We start from the raw sequence: 10,087 nt of genomic DNA on the forward strand, positions 1-10,087 counted from the left end.
TTCTCTCCCTTTCTTCCTCTTTCTAATTTAGAGAGAATAATCACAGCCTTGAACCCTTGTCCCGTGTCCTGAGCAGAATTAAACAAGTTCCATGCTCATTAAGTTCTTTGTGTTCTGAAGGAAACAGGGGGAACCTGTTTGTGATGAGAGATAAACTGCCCTTTGGAATCTGAATTACTGTTTCCAGGCTGCAAGAATGGAGATGAAAAAGGCTCAGAACAGCAGGGCACACATGACCAAAATGAAGGAACCAAGAACTAGGCTCGATTGCTGAGAAGACATAAAGGACAGAGAGGTGGTATAAGATTGCTCAGTCCCATGTCACTCATGCCAGGGCTGATGCATGCTACTTAGAAGTCTAGATTTTCTTTCTAGAAGACAAAGGTGGAATTCAATGAAAGTGGAGTCTGAGAAGTTGAATTGCTTTAGTGTGGCAAACTATGAGGAGAGAAGTGGCAATGACACAATGTGACAAAGCTGCAGTACATGGCAGTGACCAAACATGAGCTTCCCTCTTCCCTGAGCCTCCTGACAGATCCCATGAGCCCTTCACCTCTACAAGTGTCACTTTCTTTGGTCTCAACTCTCTCCCAGAAAACTGCAGCCTCTTCCACTTATGGACACCATGGTCCCCAGAGATTCACAGTGAACTTTCATGAAAGAATAAACTACACTCATCATCTCTACTTATTGACGGACATCTCATTCACTCTTCAATTTGACTGAATTTTTTTATTCCCCTACTGCATCCAGCAATGCACTCACAGGGGCTTCCATGTGCAATGCCTGCCAAACACACAGGCACATTTCAGAATTGCTTTTCCTTGACACTGCTGTCAGTTCCTTCTAGAAACTACTTTAATCATGGGTTTTGGTGATACCATTTTCCCAGGTTTTTTTCCCTTTCCCCTTGAGTAATTCCTTGGGCTGTTTCCAAATTTTTCTTCCTCTGCTCATTCCTTAGGCTTGGTGGACACTAGAGTCCAAAGGAGAAGACTCTTCTCTATGCTTTCTTCACTGATGATATCTCATTTCCTTGATGGCTTCAGCTATTATCCAAACTACATGCCTAGGAGAGACTATTTCCTTGCCCCATCAGCCTCTGGAGATTGTTTGCATTCCTTGGCTCTTGGCCCCTTCCTCCAACTTCAAGGCCAGCAGTCCATCATCTTTAAATCTCTCTCTTCCCTCTCTGTGATCTCCACACTTGTCATCATATCTCCTCTAACTCTGACACTCCTGTGTCCCTCTTACAAAGAAACTTGTGATTACACTGGGCCTACCTAGAGAAACCAGGATAATCTCCCTGTCTTAAGGTTTTTAATTGAATCACATCTTCAAAGTCCCCTCTGCCATGTAAGGTAAAATTTACAGGTTTGGGGGATTAAGACATGAACATGCCCTAGGGAAGAGGGAAGTACATTATTCTATCTACCACACTATCTATGCTTGCTTTTTCAACAATGACACACTCTTTGCCAAGTTGTCCAAACTAGCAACCTACAGTCCTCTTTGAAGTTTTGTTCACCGCCCCCCCCACATCTAAGCCACCACCAAATTCTACAAACTCCACCTGCTAAATCTCCCTCCATTATTCCTCAGCACACCCACTTCCTCTGCACCGTCTGAACCTTTTCTGCTTGAGTCTACATAATATCAATTCCAATACTAAGTCCTGAGATAAAAATATATAAATCTTGAGACATGTTTGGGAAATTTTTTCCTGATATTTTAATAGGAAGATAAAGCACTGTCAGAGAGATCTAGGTATGCGTTCCATTGAGAGGAAGCTGTAGCAGAGCAGCAAGTCCTGTGGAAGAGAGATCCAGGGCTGATTTTGAGCTATGTCTGGCTGTTCTGTAACCCCTGACATCTGGCAAGTTATCGAATGTTCTAATTCTTGGTTTCCTCGTCTGTAATACCTAACTTATAAGTTATTCAGAGACTCAAACTGCAATGACGTAGGTATTTATACTGTTCATATGTAAGTTGTTAGTAACACACTTTTGATTCAAAGGACAAGCCATTATATAATAATGTCAGCCAGAGCCTGGAAACATTTTAATATTCAAAAACTCAGCTGAGGCAGGCTCAAGCCAGTAAGCACCAGCTTGTCCGTCTCTCAAATATTTACAACGAGGCAAGGAGCAACTTTCTGCTCATTTTTATCTAGGGGTAGATTCCATTGTTATTTTTATACAATTGGAGAGGCACTCCTCAGGAAAAATAACACTGAATCATGAATACAACATTCATTATAAAAGGGGGGGATCAACTTAGAATGCGAAATGAAATCACATACACAAAAAATAGAAAATCTTTCTTTGCAAATATTAGAGAATCACACGACCATGTGAAAGAGGTCTGAGCAAGTGAGTAGCCTCGAAGCTTAAATTTTCACAGCTTCAGAGTAAATCTCTTTCTGCTTTGTCTATTCCTGTATAAAAAGGATCCACAGTCTCTATGTTCTTGAACATCGCGGTTACCCCCAACCCTGACACATATAAAAAAAACTTCCCTATTTGCAAAATTGAGGTGCTAAATATACTACTAACAAATGTTACAAATAAATGTCACATGGATTCTGTGGCTTGCTAAGAATTAAACATTCCTGCTCCAAATTCGTTTCAGTACTGCATTAACACAAATCTGACTGGTATGGGGATTCATTCTAAATTCCAAACAGAGCTGTGAGGAACAACAGAGAAAATCTTTGCTCCTTAAAGGACTAGATACACCTACCAAGAGGCAGTCGAACTTGTGTAACTGCTACACATCCCAGCGTAACCAAAATAAGTAGTAAATAAACTGTTCTATTATTTTTTTCAAAAATGGAATTCATGGAGTGAATGTCACCTCTCCACGCCATCGGTTCGGATGGATAGGTACAGGGCATTGCTGTGGATGCCATAGTGCTCTCGCCCAGCTCTGCACTCTTCAGAGCCAAAACATCATTCCCTGGAAGATGGGGATGTCAGTCATACCCCTCACTGGGGATTGCCCTCAGCTTCGGGAAACTGCCTCTGGTATGGCTACATCCTCTCCTGCTGATCTGCTGCAATGCAAGGCTACAAATGCCCAGCCCTTTGCCTCGGTTTGAAATAACTCTGAAGAGCCATCCTAGCTCTAGAGCTTCCCTGGGACCTGCCAAGGTGCCACTGGCAACCACATTGGGAGGGCAGCTCCTCCTTCTTCCCAATCCTGCCTGCCTCACTGTGTGATTACATGTATACCACCTGAGAGCATGTCCTCATCAACTCTTATCTCAGAGTCTGTTTTTAAGAAACCAATCTAAGACAGTAGACACCAGAAGTGGTCCTAAAAGGCACACTCCAAAATGAGATCAGAAATGGATCACTCGATGGATGGCTGCAGAGAATGTTAAACTTTTAGCCCCAGATTTTCTACACGAAGTAAGGGCTGAAAAGGGAAGGAGTACAATAGAAGCAGAGGTGGAGGCTCTGACTGAGCCCAACAGCATGGCTTCCAAGGCATCAAGGATGATCTTGCTGTCACCATTACCAATACCTAGAAACAGAAGCCAATAATAAGCCCCCAATGTGGTACTGCCCTTCAAGAAAACCAGTCAGCCACTTGGAGGTAAAGTGACTACATTCCTTTGTATGTGATTACAATTCCACCCCTTTCACTATGGAAAGAGCAGTGATGCATACTGACTGAGGTCCATCTATTTTCTAGAAATGGGTTTGTCCTTCCTGCCTGCAGAGCCTTGGTCAGCACAGTTATCTAAGAAATCACAGAATACTTGATCCGCTAACATGGCATTCCACACAATACTGTCTCAAATCAAAGGCCCCATTTTTGCAGGAACAGAGGTGCAACAGTGGGCATATATCCATGGGAATCCACTGTTCCTTTCACAATCCATACTCCTCAAAACCCACTGTCCTGACATGGTAGATGAGCCTCTTGAAGGTTCTGCTGAGGTGCCATCTTGGAAAAGATATCCTGCTAAGATGAGGCACTGTCCTCCAGGAGGTGGTTGTACCCTAGATCAGTGATCCTTTTATGGTGACATATCCTCAGTAGATAGAAGATGTGGATTTGGGAGCCAAGGGATGGAGTCTAAAGTGATAATTGAGCCAGGGCTCAATTACCAGGATCCCCTGTGATGCACTTGGAGGATTTATACTTCCCATCCCTGAAGTCTGAAGCTCTACGGGTCTAGAGATCCTGCTTGCCTTAGGGGAAATACTTCCACTTGGAAACACAATGGAAATCCCATTGAACTTTAAGCCCTGGCTACCACCTGGCCACTTTAGGATCCCCATACCAAGAGAAGAGCAAACAAGGAAAGAAACCACCACATTTACAGAAGTAATTGATATTGATCAACAGCAGGAAGAAGTTGCTGAGAAATCAGCTATCAACCTGTCGATTCTTAGTCCATGATCTTTTCTTTGTAACTACTTCTAAGATATTTTCTTTACCTTTGGTGCTCCGAAATTTCAGGGGCAGTTATCTTTTTATTGATCTTGCTTGACATTATTAAATCTGAGCATTGGTTTTTCTACACCAGCCAATGTTGGAAAATTTCTCAGGTACTATCTCTTCAAATTTGGCTCTGTCTCTATTATCTCATTCCAGAACCCCAGTTTAACATATATTGGATACCACTAATCAGGGGCCATTAAGTTAAATTTATACTTTGTGGTTATTCTCAAAAGAAAGATACACTCTCATCCCTCCAACTCCTTGCCAGGCCACTCTACTCCAGTCAAGTCCAAAAAAGGTCAAGTATACTGCTCTCTGCTCCGTGGAGCTGGTCTTACTTCTATCATGCATTCAGCAGAACTTGGTGGATTTCTGTTTCTTTGCAATACTTTCTATAATCACTTCTCACAATGCTCAAGTCCTGGACCTTGTCTCCTATGGTCTGCTTCCCTGACCTATTAAAACTAAGGACCCAGCTAAGATCTGCAGAGTCCATCAGGCAACCAGCACTCATTTACACCTCTGGCATCACCCTCTCTTGTATTTTTCTCTAAGTGTTTTTCTTCCTTCACCACAAGCTCAGTCATGCTTTTACAAAATGACCCGATTTAAGTCTCTAGGTTACCTCTACTAGGAGTCCTTCTCTGCACATCTCTTCTGCCATATGGTTATAAAAAGATGTTTAAAATCTCTCATTTTTAATAATTTCCAAAATTCTCAACTAATCTTTTGATCCTCAGAAGACCTGATTTACTACCTTCTGACTCTACAAATGGGACAAGTTAATTCACTTGCCCTTTCCTCGGCTCTCTGTAAGCAAATAGAAGAGACGATGATCTTACTTCACAGGGCATTGTGAGGACTAAGTGACCCTAATCTCTATGCTAGTGCAAACAGGGGCACAATCTTATTTACTCTCAGTGTGAGCCATGCTGTTCAATTAGAAGGAACTTGTGTCCTTTCAGGGCTAACTGACCACATTCCTTCTCTAGCAATTACAGATCTGCTGGGCTGCTCTGTGTCCTCTGACACTTCCACTAGAACAACCAGTGGAGGAGTTACCATAGCAGATGGAGCCAGGACTCGAGCTGGCCACCCCTTGCAGAGGTCTCTTAGTTTTTCCTGAGGTGAAAGGCATTCAGGACATTTGTTAAATGTTCATCCACTTTGCCAGTTTTACCCAAGAGTTGATTCTATTTCATGTTTTCTTTCCTTTTTAAAATTTTTATGAAGCAACTGAAGTTGTACGCATTTCTCATATGTTCTCAGAACTGCTGAAGTTTCTTTCTCATGTTGTAGCTTGTTGCTGCTAAAATGACCATGCTGTTCTTTGCAAACCAGGCCAATCTATTCGCATATCAAGAACCATCCTGGAGTGATTAATGTCCCCGCTGCATCATCCTAGCTTAATTCAAATATAAATGAATGGTAGGTACACACAAGGGCTTTCCATTCCCTAAGACAAAGCTTAAAAGTCTAATCCTCTTCGCAACTTTCCCTAACCTTCCCCCACCACCCCCAGACAGATAGTCACTTTCTCCAGGGCCCTCCCTCAGGACTTCATGCAAACATTATCTTAAAAGAAAAAACAAACCTTATCCACTTTGGTTTGGTGTCTTGTCCCTATTTGTTTACATGACCCAGAAGATGTTCAGTCTCCTAAGAAAGGGCACCTAGCATAGTGCCTACCACATAGGAGGTGACCAATATTTACTGGGTCAAAACAAGAACCTTTTAAAGTTCAGTTATATTACAAGCCTACAATTACATAAGATTACTGCTTAAATTCAATGAAACTAATATAAAAAATGTCAAGGCATAACTACTATATCCTAGTTAAGAGATAGTACTCTCTGGGACACCTGGGTAGCTCAGTGGTTGAGCATCTATGTTCCGTTCAGGTCGTGATCCCAGGGTCCTGGGATCAAGTCCTGCATTGGGCTCCCCGTAGGAAGCTTGCTTCTCCCTCTGCCAATGTCTTTGCCTCTCTCTCTGTGTCTCTCATAAGTAAAATCTTTAAAAAGAGAGAAGGAGAGAGAGAGAGAGAGAGAGATAGTACTTTCTAAATGTACTTGAAACGCTTTGAGGCATAACATTTCCTGAATTCTATTTGGTGTTATTTGGATGGCTTGATTATGGGGTACTTTTTCTGAAGGAGGAATTAACTGTATTGCATCCACAAATGCCAGAGCAAGAAGAGGACTTTGAAATTGTGCAACTCGACGATGTCTATTTCCTTTCCGTGCTTTATTTTCTTCAGAGTACTTATCATGGATTCAAAGTATATAACTTTAATGTTTCCAGACTCTTTTTTCTATCTCGGTTGTTAGATTATCAGTTCCATGAAAGCTGGACCCTTACTATCAGGGTAAGGCAGGCCCTTACTGCCATGGTCCTACCTCTTAAAATAATGCCAGAGGCATAGCAATGTCTTACAAAAATATTTGTTGGATGGATGCATGAGGAGATGTAAGGATGGATGGCTGGGAGGATGGATGATGGGATGGATGAGTGAGGAGATGGAGGGATGGGTGGTTGGGTAGGTGAATAGATGGGTGGGTGGGGGATGGATGAGGGGATGGGTGGGTGAGGAGATGGAGGGATGGGTGGTTGGGTAGATGAATAGGAGGGTGGGTGGGGGGATGGATGGATGGATGGTGTACAGATGTGAAAAGGGAATTGTAGGCTTAGACTCAGGTATTCTTATTCCCAGTCCAGCATCCTTTTACCTTAGAACACTGCCCCATCTTTGTGAAATAGTTCAAATCCCCAGAATTGAATCTCAAAAATCTCCATCTCATCACTTTTTTGAAATTTCTGGTGGGTTGCCATAGTCCAAGTTCAAAAATTCTCACCTGTAAATACATTTCTCTGTCTTAGACATACATCATACATACATACATACATACATACATTAGGATGACATCAGCCAGGTATTCAAAAAAAAAAAAAAAAAAAAAGGAAACTCTTTCTGCAGATGTACTGATGAAAAAGCCCAGGAGCACCCAGCCATTCATTTACCCAGTGAACATTTAGGGAAAGCCTATTATGTGCCAAGCCATAGTTCTAAGTATTTGGTTACTTCAGTAAACAAAACAAACAAAAATCCCTTTCCCAGTGGAGCTTAAGTTCTGTTGGGAGAGAGGGATGGGGAGATGGACAAAAAATAACCATAATGAGTAAATTAGATAGTTTGGCTGGACAGTGATAGATGCTGTGGAAAATAATAGAGCAAGGGAAAGGGGTGAGAGCGCTGGGAAATACCATTCTCCCCGGGCCACTGGGTCAGCAATGATCTACAGAGGAACAAGGGCATAGACATGGAGATGTTCAGGGAAGCCAGAGAGAGTTCCACCGCACATCTCACACCCACACACACCCACACACACCATACACACCCCACACACCCACATACACCCACACCTCCCCCCCCACACACACCCAGACAGGCAGACACATACACAATCACAAATCATCCATCCATACGGGAAGCTGACTTATGCTGAGCCCAAAAGGAAGCCCTAGAGATGCACACACAGTACTTGCTCCCTAACCAACTGGCTGTGCATCTCCTCCTTTGCTCCTTTGGATCCTTTGTAACATTTCCACCACAGGCGTACCCGGCCTTCTTTCACATTTTCCGGAACAAGGCCTTTGCCCTTATTCAATGCAGCCAGCTTGATTTTCAGACATCTGGGGTGGTTCTTGCATTCTTGAGTTAATCTAAGTGAAATCTGCCTTCACAGTTTCCATCCACGGCCCTGGTTGAGCAGACATGGGAGGAAGAGGGAAGGCACGGAAGCTCTGGAGCAGTCAAGGCCTGTGTTTGGCCACAGCCCCACTGGTGCCGAACAAAGGGACTCCCTGCGAGGCGCAATGTTTTCAGACCCTCGGTTTCTCATTTATAAAATAGGGATAACAGTTGCATAATTGGGGCTCATGAAATACTAGTTCCTTCGTCTTGCCACTAATCTGAAGACCATATTTACCAAAATAAAAATAGCCCAGCCTGTGCCTTCAAGGGGCAGATCGATCTTCCAAGCATCACCTGTTCCTTCAGCCACTGCTCCTGTATAACAGACCAAAGTCCTCTCGCTTCCAGGCATGCCTCACTTTGCCTCTACTTGTCTCACTGTCTAGCCTTCCCCTATTTAGATTAATTGGGCTTAGGAGGCATCTTTTTGAAAAACTACCTCTAACCTCAGGTTGGATCAGAGCAGCCTGGGTAATGGAACCATCTAGACTTAGATTCAGGAGTCCACGGGGCCCTGGTCCAACTCCATATCCAGTTCCCTGTGCAACCTTGGTCAAGTCATTTTCCTTCTTGAGGACTTGACTGCTCTATTTACATGGTGAGGGACTTAAATGAAGTAAGTTTGTACACTTTGAGTTGTAGCTCAGATGCCCTAAAATTCTAGAACTCGGAGGTGGAGGGAGAGGCGGTGGCGAGGGGATCCATCCTGAACCCTTGGTGACATACCAATTCTTTGATAATTATGGCTTCAAGCCGAAAAGTGTTCTGGGCACTTTTATAAGCATTCTCACTTTATTATTTTGAAGCGTCAGCAGTATTTCCACGTGGTAATGCAAATGGCCCCGGATTAATACCAGGGAATGTTCTTGGAGCTTCCTGCTCACTGCCACCTATAACTGCACCTGTCTCTTCCAAAAAAAAAATTTTACTTCTTAATTGCAAGGCCTGCACTGAAGAATAGAATTGAATCTAGCATGTGGAATGAGAGATGTGTGAGTGTCTGAGGGTGTGTGTGTGTGTGTGTGCGTGTACATGTCATGTGTATTTGTCAAATTTTAAGAAAATGAGTCAGAAGCCATTTAAAATCTTTACCAAGATTACACAGCCAGAATTATCCTAAAAATTGTAATGAAAATCCAGAATTAAGTGAACCTAGCAAGATCAATTCCCAAAAGCTGCCTTTATAGTTGGCACGTCTCAACACCTGTTTTTCGACCTCCAGAGGCTCATTTCCTCAGTGGTTGCTCTAGAGTTTCTTCCCCTGGGAAGGGAGGATGGGGGACTAAAGGGGTCCCTCGAGGAGGGTAACGTTGGGGCAAGGGAAGCCACCTTCCTTTGTTTGGGTGTTTCGTCTGTAAGAGAAGAACCTGGCTTATGGAAAACCTCTGGATCCCCAACTTGCCATCTTCCAAAATCAGGAAGAGACATTCACTCAAACCAGGTGGGGAAGGGCAGTTGGCAGCACAAGTCTGAGTTTGGGGACAGCAGCATTACCTGGAGCCCCTCAGTGGGAAGGCGGTAGGGACTGCCCTCCATTCCCCCGGTTCCTCCTCGGTGCAGGTTGGCTTTAATAGGTCTCGACTGGCTGGCTCAGCCTCTCCCACTCCTCCCTCTTGGCTCCATGTCCCCAATAGCAGCAGAGAGTCGAGGATCACCTTGACATCCGGGGCTCCAGGATTGCCAGGGAGCAGAGCCAGGGTGGGGGAACAATGCATCATTCTCACGGTGGGTGGCAGGCTTAGAGGCCCACCCTCTTCATGGGACCTGTGGCTTGGGGCTCTCCAGATCTGCAGAGTGGCCCCCGAGCCACCTCCGTGGTCTGTGTTCACCAGGGGAAGCCCTGTTGTGATCGCTTGGGAACAAGAGAAGGTGGCCTCA

This window comes from Canis aureus, chromosome 10 (assembly GCF_053574225.1).
Source record: "Canis aureus isolate CA01 chromosome 10, VMU_Caureus_v.1.0, whole genome shotgun sequence".
NCBI lineage: Eukaryota > Metazoa > Chordata > Mammalia > Carnivora > Canidae > Canis > Canis aureus.